This window comes from Panthera uncia, chromosome A2 (assembly GCF_023721935.1).
Source record: "Panthera uncia isolate 11264 chromosome A2, Puncia_PCG_1.0, whole genome shotgun sequence".
Taxonomy (NCBI): Eukaryota; Metazoa; Chordata; class Mammalia; order Carnivora; family Felidae; genus Panthera; species Panthera uncia.
This window is the reverse complement of record NC_064816.1, coordinates 100,819,213-100,842,926: the sequence shown is the minus strand read 5'-3', so window position 1 is coordinate 100,842,926 and position 23,714 is coordinate 100,819,213. Positions and strand designations below refer to the sequence as shown.

Below are 23,714 nucleotides of genomic sequence, written 5' to 3'. Positions count from 1 at the left end.
GCTTGAACCTACAAGCTGTGAGATCATGACCTAGGCTGAAGTCGGATGCTTAACCAAATGAGCCACCCAGGTGCCCATGTATTTGCCTCTTTTAAATAATTTCTATTATTAATATTCTCTATTTTGTGAGACATTATTCTCATATTTCCTTTAATTCTTTGGACATGGTTTCTTTTAGTTCTTTTACATGCTTATAATAGCTTTCTACTGAATCCAACACAAAGACTTCCTCAGGAACAGTTTCCCTCTTTTTCTTTTTATCCTATGAATGTGCCACACATTCTTGTGTTTTTTGTTTGTTTTGTTTTTTTTACACGTGTCTCCCTCCCCAGGGTCTTTTGATTTTGGTCTTTGTTCCTGCTGCTGTTGCTGCTGTTGCTGTTGGTTTATTTACTGATGTTCCAGGACTAAGTCTACAAGTTTATATCCTTCATTATGCTCTGCTATTGAAGAGTCTGCTACATTAGCTTAATGGTTAGCCAGTGATCAAACAAAATATATTTTTTAAATACTGTGTGTCAAAGTATTTTAGGCTATGCCAAGAGGTTCTTTGTTTTTATCGGAGCATTTCTTCAACTTTTCATGAGAGAATTTACATTCTGTCATAGCATTCACTTCTTGCTAGCATAGACCCTGAAGGTCGTCCAGAGAAAAAGGTCAGGGCCTTCTCATGTCTGTTCTGGACATGCCCAGAATTCTATATGTGCATGGTCTTTGGGATTTCCAAGGCTATATCAGAGATTTTCAAAGACATGTATGAACAAGGTGTTTCCCAGTTTCTTCTTTAAAATTTTTTGATCAGATTCTTGTTGAGTCCCAGTTGGTGTCATACTCTACCCCCAGCACCCAAAGTGAGTCATCTGCAGTGTTAAACAATTGCCCTCATTTTTTTTCAACAAATCTTGTTAGGGAGTAAACTGTTCACACTGAGTGAAGTCTACATCAGGTCAAATAAAGACAAGTTCTGAAAACAGGAGCTATCAGGCAGGTCAAAGAATGCTACTTTGCAGATGGAACATTTGCAAAGCTCTAGAGCTATTCTGCCCCTCCAGTGGTTGCTTGTTTCCTTATTTTCACAGCTACTAGAGTGCATGGCTGTTGGTTTTCAGTTACCAAAGAACAAGGAAGAGAGAGATAGGCAAGTTCAAGCACTGTAAGACTTGAAAATTTTAATGACATTCATCCACTTTGCTTGAATATACATTCTTCAGATTGTTGCAAAACTTTGGTTAATTTCCAGAGTTTAGAAAAACTTAAATTTGACCTTTTTTCAGTGTACTTGCAGATCCTTTGGATAATGATTTTTTTTTTTTTGACGTGATCACTGTGCCATTTCAGAAGTGTGGCAGAGCCCCTTCCTACGTACTTTGGTGGAGGACTCCTCAGAACAAAAGGCAACGTGGCCCAATCAACTCCTATACACATATGCATAGCTCTGACATGACTTTACAACTTGAACTGTATCCAGTCAGACTGTATGTCACCATAGTGGGGAGACAAAGAAATAGAAATTGCATAAAAGGCTGCACCCTGCTGCATTTGGGGCTCAGTTTTTCCATACGAACATACTGAGCCTGTGCCTACAGACGAATAAAGTTGCTTCCTGGACAGAAAAGCCTTGGTGTCCCATCTCTCCGTGTGAGAATCCTGCTACAGAAGTGCTTTTTTCTTACTCAGATTTTAAGTTACTGTTTGCAGAGTCCTCTGCCTAAATTCCCAACATTGTTTTTTAACTATATAGAATTGGTAGGTACAGCTATTTTAAAGCTTAGATTTGATAATGTTATTATTTGGAGTATGTGTAGTTTGTTTATGTTATCTCCCTTATGTGACTTTTTTTTTGTTTTTGTTTTCTATTGTTGTGTTTGCAGACTTTTTTGTACAAATGTGTTGAGTCCCTCGATAAAATGCTCTTTCTTCAAAGAGAAGTAATATTGCATTCTGCTAAGTGCTATTTTTTAATCCCAAAATCAATTATTCCACTTTCTGTGATTTAAATGATTCAAAGGTGGATCGTATTCTGTTTGTTGTTGTTGTTGTTGTTCCAGTCAAAGCAAGGAGTTTCAACAGGAACTTTTAGGTGAGCACAGGACTCCCAATTTTTGTTCCTAGGCTCAACAGGTCTATCAAAATCACATTTTAGTCTCTCAGCTTCTCCATCTGAATCCACAGAGAAAATGGGTTCACCTGTTACCCAGATCCTCGCCTGATAATTTTTCACTATTTTGTTATCTCTCTGACTTTGAGAAGATGATTTTTATGTATTTCCCAGATTATTAATTGTCCAGGAGAGAAAGATTGTCTGAATTGCTTAGTCTGTCATTACCCGATACAGAAGCAAAAAGTTTATTTATTTATTTATTGCAAAAAGTTAATTTTTATTGAAATGTAGTGTTGTAAAATTTTTAGTTCAGTCATAATAATGGGAATAGTGTGCTAGAAAGTTAGCCTTCTCAGATCTTTTTTATTATTATTTGATGAATAACAGGTTTGAATTAAACGTCTTCAACCTGTTAGAGGATTTAAGGTCACATCTGCTGGCTCATATGTAGCAGTTTGTTTTTCTTAAAAATTAAGACAAATTGTATAAGGATAATTCTGTTTGCCTCCAACATCCTGAGACCGTCACTCCATACAATGTTCTCATCAAATGTTGTATTTACATCTGTGTACCTCACACTGTGCTTTGGAATTTGTTTTTAAGGATCTTGCTGTTTTTGTTAACCTAACCAAGGGCATGTTTCACTCCTTTGTCCTTGTTTTCTCTGTTTAAGAAAAATTTAATAAGGATCATTAACTTTTCCAAAAAATTACCTGCTTTATTACCTGCGATGCTAGTAAGTGAAAAAACAAATTATATCAGATGTATCCAATATGACCACCTTATTGTAATAAAGGAAAATTAGATACATGTAATATGTTATACATATTACATTATATTTATTATATATATGAGTATAAATAGTGGTGTAGAATGGTACATGAGAAATGATTTCCTCAAAGAGGCAAGGTTTTCATTGTGACAGCGAACAGGAGCTGTTTCTCCTTCTACATTTTTAGATTACTTGTGATAATCGTAGCCAGTATGTTTGAAGTGCTTATAGGAATGAGATCGTTTTCTAAGTTCTTTGTTTTAATGAATTTAAACCTCACAAGTATATAAGGCATGTTCTCTGCTCCATTCGGTAGGCAGGAAAATTTAAGCACAAAAAGTTAAGAGACTTTCCCAAAGTGGCACAGCGCCTGGCACAACTAGGATTCTAAACGGCTTATTTGCTTGATTTTTATTTTGGCCACTTAAAAAAGACTATGTATATTTTTGTAATAGAATCAGCTTGTTTAGTGTAGTTACTTTAAATTATTATACATTCGTACAGGAGGACTTAATTTCATTGAAGAATGAAAGGAATTTTTTCTTAGCTAACATTACAGGCCAGTGAGAATAAACCCAACTGTTAAGTGATAGAAATTCAACTGAGTAAATTGAAAGATCAAATTTGCTTTATTCAGCGATTCATGGCTGAGACTGCAATTAGATTAGGTAGTAAGTCTTGGTTTATCAATTTGGGATTGAACACAACTGACTGCATTTAGGGCCTGCTGTCTTACTACAACAACAAAAAAATTCTGTAAAACTTCTCTTTGAAGATAGGTAAGGTGCCAAGGGAAGTCAAGCGCACTAATTGTTTGTGATTTGAGAATGTCTTTGAGTGTATTCTCTATTTTTTAATCTTTCATATAGTTAATGTGACTCTTCCCTTACTCCATGGGACTGAAAGACACTCGTGAGGAATAAATCCCCTTCTCCTCTCTCTCTCTCTTTCTCTCTCTCTCTGTCTCTTTTTTTCCTGAAACACCCTTTAGGTTCTAGAATAAAAAAATAGCTTGCAAATGCTGGAGGATTTTGTATGAAAATTGACTATACTCTGGAGGTAAAGGACTAAGGTGAATTCTACCATCTGGTACACCTGTTTAAAACAGGAAAGCAGCTTATATGCAACAGCTTTGACAGACACTCGTTTTTAATGGGCAAGCCAGGTTATCCTCAAAGGTACTGAATAGGGAAAACAGTCATATATTCATTAGCTTTAATTTTCTTCCTTTTAATTTCACATTTTTCCACAACTGCTTGCAATTTGCATTCATCTCTTTGCCAACCATTTCATTAATGTCTTGGAAATGAGGATGTTTGTTATACTCTCCAGTTGTTAGGTCACCTAAGGCTGAGTAAATTCTAACGTTGAATAATCTCAATAACATTATCACTGAAATACCACCATTTATAGTTCCTTTTTGTGCATTTAAACTTGCTAGATTCTGTACTGTTTGAACAAGACTGTGATACACTTATTCATTCTTAGGATATTGTGGAAACTATTGTCTCAATTTAGCTTTTTTAGTTCTATTCATTTTAATGATTTTTTAAAAATATTATACTTGATGTTAAACCTTTTGAAATCAATATGCTTTGCTGATTAAAAAATGCTTAGGAAATCTTCAAAAGTAGCTTATCTAAGTATAAATATAATGAACAAATATTAAAGAGGAATTAGTAAGACAGAGCTTCGTATTTGTATTCAAATTTAGTGCCACAAAGTGTGATAGTGAGCTTGTGAAGTTTTATTACCATCATCTGATAAATATGTTTTAGGTATAATATAACTTGTTGAAGTTCTCTTTTTTAATATTTGCCACAGGGCTCAGATTTGTATTTAAGAGTATTAAAATCTCTATTTAGTGATTTCAGACATATTCCCAAGTATTCTAGTGAAAATATAACCTCACTTTGGGACAAAGATGGAAAAAATGAAAAATGTTAGGGAATATATATTACCTGAATTGATTGATTTGGAGTGTGTATTAAAATGCTAATTGCCTTGCTGACCTTCTGAGTTTCTATTTTATAAATTCAGATAACCTTAAAGTAAAAACAGTATTTTAAGGTAGATGGTTTCATTTTAAATTTTATTTTACTCAAGTATAGTACTGTATTTTTACTACATAAAAATTTCAATACTTTGAAGGAAAAAATTGCCTTAATATATATTTTTAAAGCAATATATTTAAAATATTTTCTTCCCTAAACAAATAGAATAAAATCCTGAAACACATAAAGATATTTTCTAATTTAATACTTTTATTTAGCTTTTTATTATCAAATCATTTAATCTTAAGAACAATTATCTGAGCTAAAGAAAACAAGTTGATAATCATTGACACTGTATAGATAAGATTAGGCACAGAAAACTTAAGTGATTTTTTTAAAGGGTTGAAATGAATACTCAACTGTTGTGAATACTAGTGCCCTTTTTATTATGTTGGTTTTAAAGAATGGCCAGAAAATCATTATAAAATTATAAGAATGAGTAATCCTTGTACTTGTAATAAAGAATAGGTCATAGAGTTATATATATGCAAGCATTTTTCCTAGCAATGAAAGAATTTTTAGGATGCACAAGATGAAAGGGACACCATCTATGGGAGATGAATGTACATTGGAATGCATGTAAAAAAGACTTTGTAAATTAAAATACCAGTTACAGAGACTTGTAAAATAAAGGGAAAATAATTGTGTTCTAACCAATATGTAGCTCCATAAAATAACACATGTTAATTGACTGCTTCATTGAGTCCTTCATGCTACAGGCATTTATTGAATGCCTACTGTATGCCAGGCCCCGTTCTAAGAGTTAGGAAGATTAGAATAAATACCTTTTACAAAGTCTTTTAGAAACTTGTCTTGCAACTTGTGTCTTTCATGAATACTATATAATGATGCTGACCATTTAAATTCTATGTACTTTCTTTCATATTAGGACTCTTTCAACATAATATAAAATTGTGTTATGGGCAGTGGCATGGTAATGATACAGTTGCTATAGCATCGTGTAAAACAAATTGAGTGATGCTGACTAAAATGAAAGAAAAAAAACCCGTGACAACAAAAAGCAACTGGCAAATAATCTAAAGGATGATGAGAAAGAGAAATTGGAATGAAGGTAGTTTGTCAGTTCTAATTATCCTAATTTGAAAAAGCAAATAGGCCCACCAGATGTTACTACGTGAGTTAATTCTGTCTTCAACATTGAAAGTAATTAACTTACATGCTTACACTTGTACAATTTCTTAGACTGGAATTAAATCACATGTTATGACTTTCCATAACACTGTCTTGAAACAAAAGCCCGTATTAGTGTGATGTAAATTCCTTGTAAATGGGAAAATCCTGGGTATCTACTGCTTCTTGGAAGAGACTGCCCAGTCTGGAGTTAACCACTCTCAGCGTTGGTGGGAGGGTGTAGGGTCTTCGAACTTGTCATCCTGCTTCCTTAATTGACTGGTTGGCCACTACTCATTAAAGTCACTTTGACACATTCCTTTTGTCTCCTTAATTCTTCCAGGAGTCCATAAAGAGAAGGTAAACTGAGTTAGTGATGCTATGGCTGTATTTTCCTTTTGTTGGTCATAGCATGGACTATAATAATAGCAGCTAACATTTATTGACTGGCAAGCAATTGTCTTAGTACTTCACATATATCCATATATATATATATTTTTTTAAATCCTTAACACAGTTTTGACGATAAGTTTTTTCAGGATCTGTATTTTACAGATGAGTGTCCTGAGGCCCAGGAAGGTCAAAGGGTCAGTAATATTTGATGATAAAGATTTTCCTGTATTCATGTTTATCTAACTTAATCATTTAACCTTGATTTTTTAAAATTATTAAAAAAAGGAAGAGTAATATCTATCCTGGTTCCATCACAGAATTGTCATTGGTATCAAGTTTTAATGTATGAAAAATACTGGAAACTACCAAATACTATAGAAGTGTGAAGAATTATTATTGCCTCTTTGCCCTATTGACACCTTCATCTTTTACCCATTTATTTCTTTCTGGCTTTGTGAAAAGTGATCCATTTTAGCTAATACTCTCATTCCCACCCAACACACACACACAGTAAAAGCCAGGATGCTCTCCTTGAATTGAGATGTCATCTAGTCTGACTTCATCTTATAAAAGGCAAAATGAATTTTGGGTAGTTACTGGGTGGCACACGTTAATTTCGTAAGAGGTTGTTATTTGTTCATGGATTCCACTGCCTTGTTTGAAGTCCTTTGACCCAAATGCCGGGCGTATTCACTGGGAGGCATTTTTGCATCTTGTCATGTCAAAGGATGTCAGATTTGAAAGTTAATAGTGGTTAAAACATAAAAATTTCAAGAGTAAGTGTTTTAAAACTATCATTTAAGATTGGAAGTAGTAACATCAGTTAAAAGCAGACCATGGAAAAGATTAAGCAAATTGATTACACAATAAAAAGATATGCAGTATCAGGGCAGAGTAACAAAAACATCTGTTTTTACGTCTTTTGGGGAGGGAAAAAGCTAATGAGTTTGGGACTGATTCAGATAGATGTCATTTTAAATTACTTTCTTCTGTTTACCAAAATAATGCAATTAGATGGAGTAAGTACAATAAAGAAGATAGGTTTAAAACAGATGTCTGGCGATAGACATTAACACTATTAAAAACTATATTATGGAACTGCCTGCTAGGCAAATTTATGCAAAACTAAATGTTAGTCATTCTCAAGAAAAATGAGCCTTGACTGAAGGGCGTAGATGCAGCCGCAAGTTTCATTTTTAATCCACAGAAGACATCACTTGGTCAAGCTAAGCAGAACACTGTGGTTTGGGGGAAGTGGAACGTGGTGAAGGGAATTGATTGGGTCAATCTAAAAAAGAAAAATTGACACAAGTCTTTATCTTTTTCTGAATTCTTTTTCTTACTGGCTTTATGTTGTCATCAGTTTGGATTGTGAATCTGTATCTCTCCACATGTTTATACCTATTTATAAAGACGTGTCATCAAAGAGTTAAGCAATAATATATATTGGGTCTAACTTAGTAAAATTTTCACTAAACCAATCCTTTGCCCAGATTTCCTTTGAATAAAAAAGGAGAATGGTTAGAAGGTTACTGTAAGATGGCAACACCATGTTCTGACCAAAACATAAAGCAATTTTTATTTGAATTGGCAGAGTATTTACAATAAAAACAAAGAACTATGTTTAAACTCCACTAACTATCTGAGATTCTTTGGGCATTTTTCTAGTGACACATAAGTTCGCAACCTGTAAAGAATAAATGTTATAAAAATTACACTTTGTAATGAGCCACTACATTTTCTTTCCCTAGAGACTATAAATAACCCTTAAATACTTTAAACACCCATTTAAAATATTCCGGCACTTCTATGTACAGTGCATGGAGCACATGTTGCACGGAACGAACACAGTCTTGGCTTGGGTTGTGGGATGGGGGCTTTTAGTATGTTCTCGGAACATATGCAGAGCCAGAGACCCTCTTGTAATAAAAAGGTGGATTAACAGGAGAAAAACAGCAATTTAATAAAATACATACCTCATGTATACATCAGAGACACCCTGGAAAACAGAATAACTCCCTTGAAATGGCTCAAACCACCATGCCAAATACCATCTCGAGCTAAAGCCAGATGATAATGTTGGGGTTGGGGACCAGTGCAGGCAAAGCACAGCAAACAAAGGTATTGTCCTAGAGATGTAAGTAAGTGCCTGCTCCACTGTTGAGATTCTAGAGATTAAGTCATCTTTCTCTTCTGGTACAGAAGGGACATAACTTGACAAATGGAGGTTCTTACTATAAATTTCTCTTTAAAAGGGTAACTTTTACTGGGTTTTCTGTGCTTTCCTCTGGGGTTTTTAATTTTTTAATTTATATTAAAATTTATTTTTATTTATTTATTTTTGGGAAAGGGACAGCATGAACAGGGGAGGGGCAGAGAGGAAGAGAGAGAAAATCCCAAGCAAGCTCTATACTGGCAGCATGGATTCTGATGAGGGATTCAAACTCATGAACCCTGAGATCATGACCTGAGCTGAAAGCAAGATTTCGACACTTATCTGACTGAACCACCCAGTGGTTCCCACCCACCCCTCCTAAAGGTGCCCACCCCTCCTTTAGATTAAAAAAAAAAAAAAATCAGTCTAAAGTAATCTTTAGGCCAAAGAGGCTTCTTTTGTAGTTACAAATTGTCCCTTTCACTAATGTCAGTGTTCTGCTCTTCTGCAAGCTCTTTATTTTAAGCTGATATATCTCTATCATGTTATTTCTACTTGTTCTGAACCTGCTTATATTTTAAAAATAGAAATGTGTAAAAATAAGTGTAAAAATGTCATATTTCTATAACAGATGCCTAGTGTAAATGTTTTCAGATGTTCTTCAGATCTGTCTGATCACTGATTATCTTTTTTTTTTTAAATGTTTATTTTTGAGAGAGTGTGAGTGAGGGAAGAGAAGAGAGAGAGGGAGACACAGACTATGAAGCAGGCTCTAGGCTCTGAGCTGTCAGCACAGAACCCGATGTGGGGCTTGAACTCAGGGACTGCAGATCATGACCTGAGCCGAAGTAGGACGCTTAACCAATTGAGCCACTCAGGTGCCCTGATCACTGATTGTGTGTGTGTGTGTGTGTGTGTGTGTGTGCGCGCGCGCTTGCATGTTTGTGTGCACATATGTATATATGTAAAATATTTTGCAGATGGGATTATGCCATACAACTTTGTATTGTTTTTTTTTTTAAACAATAAAAATAAGTTGTGCGGGGCACCTGGGTGGCTCAGTTGATGAGCATCTGACTTAGATCGTGATCTGGCTCAGATCATGATCTCATGGTCGGTGAGTTCAAACCCCATATCAGGTTCTATGCTGACAGCTCACTGTCTCCCTCTCACTCTGTCCCTCCCCCTCTCATGCTCTGTCTCTCTCTTTCTGTCTAAAATATAAACATTTAAAAAATTAAAAGTAAGTCGTGCCTTTTATATATGATAAAATTCTAGTAAACCCTATTGGTAATAGTTAGATTCTATGTTCTGATAAATATGTATCAGAATCATTTATTTGTCTATTTTGGAAATTGCAGTTTACAGTTGACTATTACAAATAATGGTTTGAAAACACACAAAGTATTCCTCTTGGAGTAGCATCCCAAAACAAAATGAATTGTTTAAAAGATAAGAGTTGATGAGAGCTTTGATAGATACTTCAAAATGCTTACAAGAAATGTTAGAGAAAAGCGACCCTTTCCCACACCCCTACTGAGATGGCTAATGTTTCCCTCAGGTTGATTAAACTTCAGACAACCTTCTTTACAACTCCAGGCCCTTAAATTCCCTTTTCTTAGTGCTTTTACTTTAGAAAGCTTGTAACTGTACATTCTTTCTGTGCCTTTTGAAATATAAGCCTTATAAAAAGTCCTCTTGCTGCCGTTACTACCTGCAGATAGTTTTTTCAAAAACTTGAGAACCATACGTTTTAAATGTACTCATCAAGGAAAATGGGGCCTTTATCTCCTGTCCTGAAGATAAGGACAGAAACCTATTTTTTTTTTTTTTTTTGGTGAAACCAGTTAACAAACACAGGTAGCCTAAGATCTCAGTCTTCCTCCACTCAGTCCTTGGTGTCAGCGTGGAGTTCACATTGAACTCTGGTGTCTGTCTCCTATTGTGATAGTTTTGAATAGTCTTCCTTGGTCAGCATAATTTTTACCTTGATACCCATTATTGGCTGAATTGTGCCTCCACCCCCCCAAATCATGTGTTGAAGTCTTAACCCCAAGTACTTCACGGTGTGACTGTATTTGGAGACAGGGTCTTTAAAGAGGTAAGTAAAGCAAAACGAAGTCCTAATCTAATTTGATGTCTTCATAAGAAGAAATTGGGACACACACACACACACACACAGGGAAGACCATGTGAATATGTGGCAAAAGGTCATTATAAGCCTAAAAGAGAGGCTTTAGAAGAAACCAGCCCTGCTAAATCGTGATTTCAGACTACTCGTACTCTCTAGAACTGTGAGAAAACAAATTTCTAGAGTGTAAGCCACCTAGGCTGTGGTACTTGGTTTTGGTCACTATGGTAAGGTAATGTAGCACATCACTAGGAGAATACGAGAGGGCGTGTGTCTTACTGCAGTGTCACCAGTATTTATTATTAAACATTTGCAAGTACTTGCTGATTTATTAAGTAAAATCTCGTTTTGATTGTTTTGCTTTGTGTTTACATTGATTAGCAGTAAACTTTTATATAGTCTGTGTTTGTCCATTATTTTTAATGTTTTATAAACTGGTCAATGCTTTACCCATGTTTCTTTTGTGATCTTGATTATAAGACTCTGTTTAAATGGCCTTTCATCTTTAGGTACTCAATGATTTCTCAGTAATCTATTTTGCAAAGTTTTTGAATATAGGAAATGAAAAAAATTTTTTTTAATTCAAGTTAGTTAACATACAGTATAGTATTGGCTTCAAGAGTAGAACCCAGAAATTCATCTCTTACATATGACACCTAGTGCTCATCTCAAACATTTAGGAAATTTTTGTGATTTATATACTCTTATTGCTTAAAAACATACATTTTATATAGGGAACAGACACATGACTGTTCCTCAAATACTGCATTCTAGTTTTTTTATCTTTCAGTATATTGTTGTAACATCGCTGATTTACAAAAATTGTTGTGGGGCACCTGGGTGGCTCAGTAGGTTATGCGTCCAACTTCGGCTCAGGTCATGATCTTGCGGTTTGTGGGTTCGAGTCCCACATCGGGCTCTGTGCTGACAGCTCAGAGCCTGGAGCCTGCTTAGGATTCTGTGTCTCCCTCTCTCTCTGCCCCTCCTCTGCTCGCTCTCTCTCTCTCTCTCTCTCTCTCTCTGAAAAATAAATAAACATTAAAAAGTTAAAAAAAAACAAAAACCAAAAATTGTTCAGTACTTTAATCCATCTGGACCTTATTCTAGGGTACTGTGAGAGTTGAATACCTATACTGATTCTTTTCCTAACCGGTATTTATTTCCCTATTAGTGTTTACTAAACAATGTATTTTTTACTGAATTGGTGGTTTATTTATCACATATTAAATGTTATATATTTATTTATGATTTGTTTATTTTTGAGAGAGAGAGAGGGAGGGAGGGAGGAGCAGAAGGAGAGAGAGGGAGAGAGAGAATCTCAAGCTGGCTCCACACTTTCAGCACAGAGTCTGATGTGGGGCTTGAACTCAAAAAACACAAAATCATGACCTGAGCTGAAACCGAGAGTTGGGTGCTTAACGACTGAACCCCCCCAGGTGCCTCTAAATGTTATAGTTTTAAAAGCTTCCCTGTTGAAGCTGTATCATGCCTTCTATTTATATTGATATGCTTGTTTTCTACTGCACTGTTGTAATCGTGAAATTTTTCATTAAAATTATTCATAAAATTCATTATTTCAAACAAATACAAATTATTTGTCATTGTTACAGAATATTCTTGGCTATTTATATTTGTTAATTCTTCTGGTGGAACTGCTCTATAATTTTACTGGATTTATTTTAAATCTCCAGTCCTCCTGGAGTGTTACTTTGGGAAAAAATAAATACATTTACAAATAATTTATTCCCATAAAATAACAAGGTATTTTTTTTATCTCTGTGTAATTAGGTGTTCTGCTTACATTTCCATAAAGATCCATAGCTTGTCTATTTAAAAGTGTATTCCAAGCTAGCTATGATTTGCTTTTCATTGATTATTATTATTAATAGTATGGTTAGTAATTTTCTTACCCACTAAATTATCTATTTCTTTGGTACCTGAAAGCAGGCAGGACTTTAGCAAATTATATCAATATTTTTTTTGTTGGTTCTCTTTTACTTTTTAAGTGAACATTTTTGCAATGTACTTAATTTCTAATCATAGCTATTGTGTTTGCATCATCACTTATGTATTTTAGGACTTGCAGAATGGAAGAATTATTCTGAAATAGATTTCCACCTTTAGCAGGGAATTTCTATTGTTTTTAAACTAAGTGTAAGAGTGATTTGAACAGTGATTCTCTTTAATAGTTTTTTTTTAAATGAGGAATGGTATTGAACTTATCAAAAACATTTGAGTTGAATAAAAGTCTTGGTTTTCATTTTCTGGTTCACATAATTGTACTTATGGCAATGATACTGATATCTCATGCTAAAATTTTAGTATATTGCTAGAATAATCTGACATGACTATATTGAATAGCTGTGTTACTTTTAAATTCTACTAAATGAAATAGAATATATATTTCTATTTAAATCTTATTTGCTGGTATTTATTTTTGGCATTAAGTTCAGATTTAGAGGTCAGTGGTTTGATCTGAGGTTTTATTACTTTATTGGCAGATGCTTGCAGTTTGACCATTTTGAAAAAAAATTAAGTCACACACTTTTATTGCAAGTTAAAAATCAGGTTCTTTTTCATAGTTAAAAAAAAAAAAAAAAAGGAGGGAGAGAGAGAGCAGGGGTGGGGCAGAGGGAGAATCCCAAAGAAGTTCTGTGCTGTCAGCACAGAGCTTGATGTGGGACTCAGTCTCCCAAACCATGAGATCATGACCCGAGCAGAAACCAAGAGTCAGACACTTAACCAACTTAGCCACACAGGCACCCCTAAATATGAGGTTCTTAATCTCAACTTGACAATATATAAAACAATTTTAAAACAATTTATTTACTACTTATGATTCTTTTAGGGAGTGTGTGTGCACAGGAGAAGGGGAGAAGTTCAGAGGGAGAGAGAGACTGTCAAGCAGGCTCCATGCTGAATACAGAAACTATTGTGCGGCTCGATGTCAGGGCCCTGGGATCATGACCCAAGCCAAAATCAAGTGTTGGACGCTCGACTGGTCCAAGTGTCCCAATTTAAAAAGTTTTAAAGGTATATTGAAAAAAGCAGAGTTTAAAAATATCACTTTTGTCCTTACTAAAAAGAAACCTCTATAGGTAAAAATAATAAAAAACCCAAAGCTTCCCCATAGATAAATTTTGTATCAACATCCCATTGGTTACTCATATTGATTATATTGGCTAGATACAATGCTTAACTTAGTGTTTTTTCATAGTAAGTGCTGCGTAAGTATGGGTGAACGAATTTTTCTTAAATAGTTTATGTAGCATTGGAGTTGCCAATTTTCATTATAGCCAGTTCTAATATAACATGACCATATGCTCTGGTCATGTGTTTACCTGCTAGGCAAAATGATATAATAAAACCCTATAGGGATTATAGGGAAATTGGGGATATGAGCACAAACCTCAAAAACTTGGTCAGTGGCATACACACCAAAAATGGAACCTAATAAAAATTGCATACTGTTACACATGTTAAAAATGTTTAAATATATATATATATATATATATATATATAGAGAGAGAGAGAGAGAGAGAGAGAGAGAGAGAGAGGGAGAGGGAGAGAAATACTACAATAAATGTAGCATTTGACATTTTTTAAAAAGACCTGAAGTTTGCGTATGGTGTGGGAGTTGGAAGCATGTCAGCTATGAGTTATTTTGCAATGGTAGAAGGAGGATGAAGTGAACTAGAGAGCTGTAACACCATCTGTGATTGGGCATGGCTCATAAGACACACTGAGATGGTGGTGTTGCATGTGTATCCTGTATCCCTACACACTTCTATAAGCTAGATGCAGTTGCCTGGCTAGGTGCTCCTGTTGCCAAGGGTTTCTTGCAGACAAAATGACATTTAAGCAAACACAAAATTATTGGTCTGCTAAAATTTTTTCCATAGTTACTTGAATGGTGTTGGAACAAATTGACCAATTAAAACAAGTGTGGGGACAGAACTGACTTTATGTAGGGAGCTCAAAAGCTAGTCGGGAAATTCTTCTGGAGCTCATTCTTCCATAACTTTTGTTTCGTTTTCCTCTTTTGATATGTTCACATAATTTTTTTCTAGGATTATTTCAGGTCATCCCACTGATTTCATGTGTATTCAGAGTGCATTTCTCCTTCCATGATCTGACACTAATCTTTGCTTTAGCCCCATAGCTAGCTCAAATCTTTGTATATGAGTCAACGGGGAAAAATATGAAGGGACCAATAGTTCCCAAAGGAAATTTTCATAATACCTTCTACCTCATTTCTCTGCTATGCCTGAAGTCATCTCTCCTTCTGAACATTTTTTTAACCAAAATAGTGCAGTATAGACTTTGTACAGGTTCTGTTTTCTGTGAAGTATGATCATGACAGTATATAACATAATGATTCTTCCCTTACAGTCCTTAGAAAAATGTGTTGTCTGTGTGATAAACGTATTTATTTTTATTTCCTCCACTGTTTTGAAGTATCATTGACATACAGTACCCTGTTAGTTTCAGGTGTACAACATAGTGATCCAACCATCGTATTTACTTCAAAGTGCTCAGCATAAAATGCAGTTACCATAGTCATCATGCTAAGTAATTACAAAATTTAATGGATGTATTCTTATGTTGTACTTTTGATCTCTAGGCTTTATTTATTTTATAATTGGAAATGTGTACCTCTTCTCTTCACCTGTTTCACCCATCTCCCACACCCCTCTCCTCTGATACCCACTAGTTCTCTGTTTGTATGAGTCTATTTCTGTGTTTTTTTTTAAAAAAATAATAATACATATAAGTAAAACCATACAGTATTGGTCTTTTTTGTCTAACTTATTTCACTCTCCATAATACACTCTAGGCTCATCATGTGGTCATAAATGGCAAGATCTCATTCTTTTTCGTGGCTGAATAATATTGCATTACGAATGTATATACACCCCATCTTTATCTGCTCATCTATCAATGGACACTTGTGTCACTTCTATATTGTTAGCTATTCTATAATGATGGAATAAACAAAGGGCTGCCTGTATCTTTTCAGGTAAATGACCAAAGTGGGATTACTGGGTTGTGTGGTATTTCTATTTTTAATTTTTTGAAGAACCTCCATATTGTTTTCCATAGTGACTGTACCACTTGCATTCCCACCAATGATAGACAAGGGTTTCTCTCCACATCATTGCCAACACTTCTTATTTCTTGTCTTTTTGATACTAGTCATTCTGACTGGTATGAGGTGATACCTCATTGTGGGTTTAATCTCTGTTTCCCTGATGATTAGTGATATTGAGCATATTTTCCTTTGTTGTGAAAAGCTTTTTGATAAGTCTTAGTAGTTACTTTGCTCTTGTTTCTCTTGCCTGATGAGACAGTTCCAGAATAATGCTAATTGCAGTGTCCAAGAGACTATTGCAGATGTTTTCTTTCAGGAATTTTATGGTTTCAGGTCTAACATTTATTTTTGTGTATGGTTTAAGAAAGTGGTCAGCTTTCATTCTTTTGTATGTACCTGTCCAGTTTTCCCAGCACCATTTATTGAAGAGACTGTCTTCTCCCTCTTGCATATTCTTGCCTCCTTTGTCTTAGATTAATTGATGATGTGAGCATGGATTTACTTCTGGGCTCTCTATTCTCTTCCACTGAACTATGTGTTTATTTTTGTGCAAATGTCATACTCTTCTGATTGCTATAGTTTTATAGTGTAGTTTGAAATCTGGGATTGCAATACCTCCAGTTTTGTGCTTTTTCCCTTCAAGAGTGTTTAGGCTATTCAGGATGGTTGATTCCAAACAAATTTTAGGAATGTTTTACTTCTATAAAAATGTCTCTGGTGTTTTGATAGGGATTGCATTGTATCTTTAAATCACTTTCAATGGTATTGATAATATAACAATATTAATTCTCGTACTCTGTGAGCATGGTATATCTCTTGATTTGTGTCATCTTCAGTTTCTTTCATCAATGTCTTACATTTTTTAGAGCCAGATCCTTCATATTCTTGGTTAACTTTATTCCTGGTTATTTTTTTGAAGTCCTTGCAGATTAAATTATTGTCTTTATTTCTCTCTTTCCTGCTTTGCTGTTAGTGTATAAAAGTACAACTCAGGGGCACCTGTGTGGCTAAGTTGGTTAAGTGTCTGACTCTTGGTTTCGGGTCACATCATGACCTCACGGTTTGTCAGTTCGAGCCCTGCATTGGGCTGTGCACTGGCAGTGTGGAGCCTGCTTGGGATTCTCTCCTTCTCACTTCTCCTCCCCTGTTCTCTCTCTGTCTCTCTGTCTCTCTCTCAAAATAAATAAATAGACTTAAAAAGTAAAACTGATATCTATATGTTAATCTTGTAGCCTGCAGCTTTACTGAATTCATTTATTACCTCTAATACCTTTTTTAGTAAAGTCCACAGAGTTTTGTGTATATAGCATTCCCTCTACAAATAGTGACAGTTCTACTTCTTTTTTTACCAATCTGAATGTCTTTTATTTCTTGAATGATGGCTGTGGATAGGACTTCTGCTGTACTGAATAGAAGTGTTCAGAGTAGACATCTTTGTTCTGTTCCTGATCTTAGAGAAAAAGGTTTCAACTGTGTTACCATTGAGTTTGGTGTTAGCTGTGGGTTTGTCATATATGACATCTTAATTAGGTTTTAAGCTCCTTTTGTCTTCAGAGGCTTTTAAAAAGAAAACCGAATTAGGTCCGCTTCAGTATCCACCTGTAAGAAAGGAAAGTTTTTTGTTGTTTAACTTGTCTTTTTTGTTACACAAATGAGGATTTTTTAAAATGTGTAGTTCTGTTTGTGTTATTTCAAATGATTTAAGTATCAAAAGATCCTTCCAGTAAATTGTCTTTGTAATAAGAGAATGTGTTAGTACAAACTAATAAAATATGTACTATGTAAGAAAGCTCTAACCACTCGAGGGTTTTTATCAGGAATTGATACCAAATTTTATCAAATGCTCTTTCTGCATCAGTTAAGATGATTGTATGATTTTTATCCATTATGTTAGTTATGCTGTACCATATTGATTGATTTGTGGGTATTGAACCATCTTTGCATCCCTGGAATAAATCCCACTTGATTGTGGTGAATGGTGCTTTTAATGTATTCTTGAATTGAGTTTGCTAATATTTTGTTGAGGATTTTTATATCTATGTTCATTAGGGATGATGGGCCTATAACTAACTAATTAAATTTCTTCTCTTTTCTTTTCTTTCTTTCTATAGTGTCTTTGTCTGCTTTCAGTATCAGAGTAATGCTGGCTTGTGGAATGAATTTGGTAGCATCACTCCCTTTTCTATTTTTTGGGAATTGTTTGAGAAGAATAGGTATTAACTCTTCTTTAAATGTTGAATGGAATTAGGAAGCCATCTGGTCTTGGACTTAAGTTTGGGAGTTTTTTTGACGAGCTATTCAATTTTGTTACTCGTAATCAGTCTGTTCAGATTTTTTGTGTCTTCCTGATTCAGTCTTATAAGATGGTATGTTTCTGCTCCATTTCTTCTAGGTTGCTTGATTTTTTGACATATACATTATGGAAAATAGTAATGGAGGTTCCTAAAAAAAATAAATCATACTTACCATATGACTCAATGGTCTCATTTCTGGATATATAACCAAAAGAAATGAAATCATCCTGAAGATATATCTGCACTCTGATGTTCATTGCAGCATTATTCATAATAGCCAAGATATGAAAACACTGTAAATGTTTATTGAGTGATGAATGGATCAAATGTGTGTGATGTATATGTAAATATTACTCAGCCTTTCCCTAAAAAAGGGAAATCATGACATTTTCAGAAACAGAAATGAACCTGGAGTGCATTGTGCTAGGTGAAGTAAACACGACACAGAGAGATAAATACTCTATGATCTCATGTGGAATGTAAAAAAAAAATCCAACTCACAAAAACAGAAAGCAGAGTTGTGATTGGCATGGACAGGGGTGGTGCTCAATGGGGAGTTACTGGTCAAAGTATACAAACTTTCATTTATGAAATGAGCTAGTTTTGAGTATCTCATGTATAGCGTGGTGACTATAATTAATACTGCATTGTATAATTGAAATTTGGTAAGTGAATAAATACTGTTATTAGCACACATTCAATAACTCTGTGAGATGAGGGATGTGTTAATTACCTTGATTGTGGTCATCATTGAAAATATATACAAATATTAAATCATCATGTTGTACATATGAAACATGTTTTATTTTTATTTGCCAATTATATCTAATAAGGCAGAAGAAAAAACCCACAACACATAATTTAAGAGTTGTAAAGGAATAAAATCAAAAGCAGTGAACCACAGCTTTCTCTTGAATGTGATAAAAGTGATCCACAGGAACAATGACATATCTACACAGTATCAGTGGATTTTGTCTTGAGATTTGCAGATGGTGGTGTAGTTTTTATGCCTTGCTTGCTTTTTCTTGGCTAACCTGTAAAGACAGTTAAAAGTAAAGAACCTTTTTGACAGCTCATTTTTACTTAAGGAGACACCTAGTAAAATGATACAATATCTAAAGTAGCTAGAGTTGTTGAACATGGGATGTTTGTTTGAACTTTAAAAAAATCTTTTAGACATTAACATAAAATTTTGTAAGTACTTTAGACTTGTACACCTATCAGTTTATGATAAAGTCTGTTCTCTTATAATGTTTCAGAGAAAGGATATCATAACATTTTCAATGAAATAGACCTCTTATAAGGAGAGTTCTGGTGTCCTCATGCTAAAAGGAGATAGAAGGTAAGAGACTGAGCCAAAAAAACCAAACCAAAACAAAACAAAACAAAAAAACTAAAACCAACCTTGCTTGATCCCATAAGCCAGAATGTACTTATTGATGAGATCAAGAATTGAACATGTTCCAGAAGTATCTGTGTAGTACTCACATATGATACTTCAAGGTCATTCTAACTTCTAGGCCTAGATACTCTTTAATGTCTGCACTTTCATAGTTAATAAACATAACATGTCTATGATATGTTTTTAACCTTTGTGTGAGCTGTAATTGTGGAAATGGATAGAGGTAAAAATGGCTTGCAGAATACTGTCACAAAACCGTATATTCCTAATATTAATGATCATTACACTGGCTCCTAGGCATAGTAAAATAATGAGCAAGAAGGAATTAAACATCTTCATGTTCTTTCAAAGTGTGGCAATCCTCCTATGTCTAAGTTAGTCCTTGGGATTGTTGTTTTCTTTTAAAAGATAGCAGTGAGTGCAGTAATGCCTCACATTAGTACCTAACCAAGAGGATTAGACACAGCTGTGAAGAAAACTCCTAGGAAGTTTGATGTATATTCCCCATCCAAAGAAACCGGATTTTAGGTGAAAGATAAAAGGTCTACCTGAGAAAGGCTTTGCCTGCGGTAAATAGAGCAGAGGAGACCATGGTGAGTATTCACAGAGATGAACTTAAAAGTTGTTTTGCTCATTTTATATTTACCATGCCCCATTCATATTTAGGTGGAATTTCCTACTAGTGATTCATTTATAGATACTTGTATTTTTTTTTTTTTTAATTCAAAAAGGACTGCTTTGGGGGCATGTGGGTGGCTCATTCAGTTAAGTGTCCAACTCTTGGTTTCTGCTCAAGTCATAGTCTCACATTTGGTGAGTTCAAGCCCTACTTTGAGATCTGAGCTGATGGTGTGGAGCCTACTTGGGATTCTCTCTCTACTCTTCCCCTGCTTATGCGCTCGCTCTCTCTCTCTCTCTCTCTCTCTCTCAAAAATAAATAATTTTAAAAAAATAAAAAGGACTGCTTATATTAGGATTTTGACTGTGGTCAATTTGTTTTAAATTCAAGCCTTCATTGTTTCCTATGTAAAATGAGGGTTAAAATATCTGTGTACTCTAAAATGCTGTGAGTGTGAAATTGGATGATGCACCAGAACTATTTTATAGGCTGAAAGGCATTGTGCATATGTTAGGTAATAGTGTTCCTATGTAGCCCAAAGGACTTAAGCATACCATACTTCTTATAGTCTCTATCAAAATGTGATTTATGAAATGATGAGCCTATGTCCATTTGAATCTTGCCTCTGAACTTGTAGTTTGATTGAAAAAACAAAAACAACAGCAAACAGTTGTCTATCATGTGAGGTCTGCCTAATAGCCATAGTAAGTGGATAAAATCAAAAGTTCGTATCATGGCACAAAGCCCTGTGCACATCTGTCCATGTTCACTTTCTGTCCTGCAGCTATCATTCACTTCCAGTAAGCCACATGGCCTTTGTCTAGTTGTTCACAGCAAGATCATTCCCATTACAGAAAGGGGTTTAGTTGGGATTTCTTGATCTTGAAATGCTTTGCTGCCAGGTTATCACATGACTTGATCTTCATTTACATCTCTACTAAAATGTCACCTCTTTGGCAAAGTGTTCTTTTGACATTTTCCTCTCACAACCCATACATTTTACTCTATTCTCTTACTTTCCTTTGTCTTACCGATAGTGTTTACTTTATCTGGCACATACATATTTTCCTAAACTTAATGCATTGTTTTTGTTTGTTTTGGACTTTTTACGGGTCTCTTTCCTCATTGGAAGGGAGTCATTAAAAGGTTGAGAATTTAATAGCCACCCTCTAGGTTCTTAAAAATATATCCCAGCATCCTGAACAAGGCATAGCATAAAGAAGGTCCATCATAAGTATTAAAAGAAAGCAATAAAGAAAAAAAGAAAAAAAGGAAGAGGGGAGAAAGGGATGGATAGACTCCAGCTATACAACTTGGTCATCAGTTGCTGTTGTTTTCTAGGAGCCTAAAATATTGCTTCAGTATTTAGATCTTCTTTACAGAGCATCTAAAGCTTATAAATATACTATGACTTTTGAGATTGCCTTATATATACTTCTTTATCCATATATCTTAATGAATATAGGTTTATAGATACAATCTTTTTCTGTTATGCATGCCTTCATGTGTGATTTCTATCTTTTATTTCACTATATTAAAACTGGTGGGGCGTACAGCTATTGTATGTTTTCATGGCACGTCAATAAGAACAAACTTGTCAACAGTGCAACAAAAAGTTGTACTGTGAAGGACATTTCCCCTTCAGTATATTAATAATGGGTGATTATTATTGTTGGCATCACTGCTTGTCTACTTATCTTTTGGTTGGACTAGCAGGCAGCATTATCATAGTTATCCACAAAAGCTGATTGTGATATTGATGGTAATATACACCTTAGTGAGACCATTAATGGAGATCCATTTCTATTAAATTTTCTGGATATGTTCCATTGCAAATACATTTTCATAGTGAATTAATAAGTTGGCAACTAATAGGTAGATTATGAACATTGCTATTCAGGTTTGAAATAATTAGCCTGGAGACCTCAGTGGAAATTATGGCCATTCTGTGTTCCCATAGTTTTGTTTTTCTCTAGCAATAAAGATTTCATTTGTGAGGATCAATCACTAGACTTACCTACTGTGGTCTAATGCAATAGGTATTAAATAATTATACTTCATCAGTTGGTGAGGTTGAGAGCTGGTTTGGAGATGAACGTAGTTCCTAATTTGTAATAAACATTGGTCTCAATTTTAGATAGATTTGAAATCTTGTTATCCCTACATAAAGGAACCACTTCTAAGCATTTTTCTTTGGCATTCGTTAATCTGTCATCTTGTTTGTGTGCTACCCACCCCCACTTAATATTCCTTGAATCATTTCATTAAAAAAAGAAAATCTTGGCGTGCCTGGGTGGCTCAGTTGGTTAAGCATCCAACTATTGGTTTTGGCTCAGGTCATGATTCCATTGTTCATGACACTGAGCCCCTCATCAGGCTCTGTCCTGACAACATAGAACCTGCTTGGGATTCTCTCTCCCTCCCTTTCTTTCTGCCCATCCCCGACTCATGCTTGTGTGTGCATGCGCACTCTCCCTCTGTCTCCAAATAAATAAACTTAATAAGGGAGAATGTCTTAGGGGTGAGTTAGTCAAGCCTCTGGTTCTTGGTCTCGGCTCAGGTGATGATCTCACAGTTGGTGTGTTTGAGCCCCACATCAGACTATGCACTGAAGTGCTGAGTCTCCTTGGGGTTTTCTCTCTCTCTCTCTCTCTCTCTCTCTCTCTTTCACTCCCCCACTTGTGCCCTCTCTTGCTCAAAATAACTAAATAAAGTTAAAAAGAAAATCTTATTTTCTCGACCTCTTCCCAATACCATACTTAAAAATTTAATCAACTTGAAAACTTTAAAACAAATGAAATCAGTCTGGAATTTTTGTTAGCTTGCTACTGTTAAAAGAAAATTCAGAAAGCTTTACTTGATATGGATATTTGATTGGGTTCAGTGAGAAGCTATTTGAGAGCAAGGATACTTCAAACTCAAAACTGGTATGAAGCTTAGAGGCAGGACAATACTACATGACTTATAAAGTGAAAATGAGGAAATTGTTGAACCTTTACAATGATTTGTTATTAAAATGGGGGTTTTCAGACAGCAGGTAATTGATTAAAAGAGACCATCTTGGGAAGATGACTTGCTTCTTTTATGATTATCAGAGGAATTTACAAAAGAAAACCCCTGAGTTTGCTTATGTTCCTATAATAAGCTGGGTAGAATTGGCTTACATGGCTTAAATGGTTCTTTGTGTTTGGAGGATTATCAAGCCTGGTTTCCATTTTATTTTATTTTAAAACTACTAAATTTTATGTACTTTTTGCTTCCTCACTTATCTGTAAGATGTAGAGTCAAACCACTTTGGGCAAGTCAAATGACGCAGGTTTTCTTAATTATGTTGATTTAAAGATCAAAGCAATACTTGGAATTTTGCAATCTCAGTTTTCACATTAGATGCAAAAGTTTAAGCATCAATTTCTTGTTTCTTAAAGGGTCTCCTTTGATTGAATGCTATAATGTGCATGATTCTCTAGTGATTTTTGCAGGAAAGTGTTTCTTATGTATGTCTCCTAACACTAGTAATGATATATATATATATATATATATATATATATATATATATATATATATATATAT

The 23,714-nt window shown here is 34.8% G+C and overlaps 1 long non-coding RNA gene across 1 annotated transcript in view; it reads left to right on the top strand.

The window, feature by feature from the left end:
- The window catches only part of LOC125929954 (uncharacterized), a 182,310-nt gene that overhangs the window by 132,328 nt on the left and 26,268 nt on the right, over positions 1–23,714 (top strand). The window lies entirely within an intron of this gene.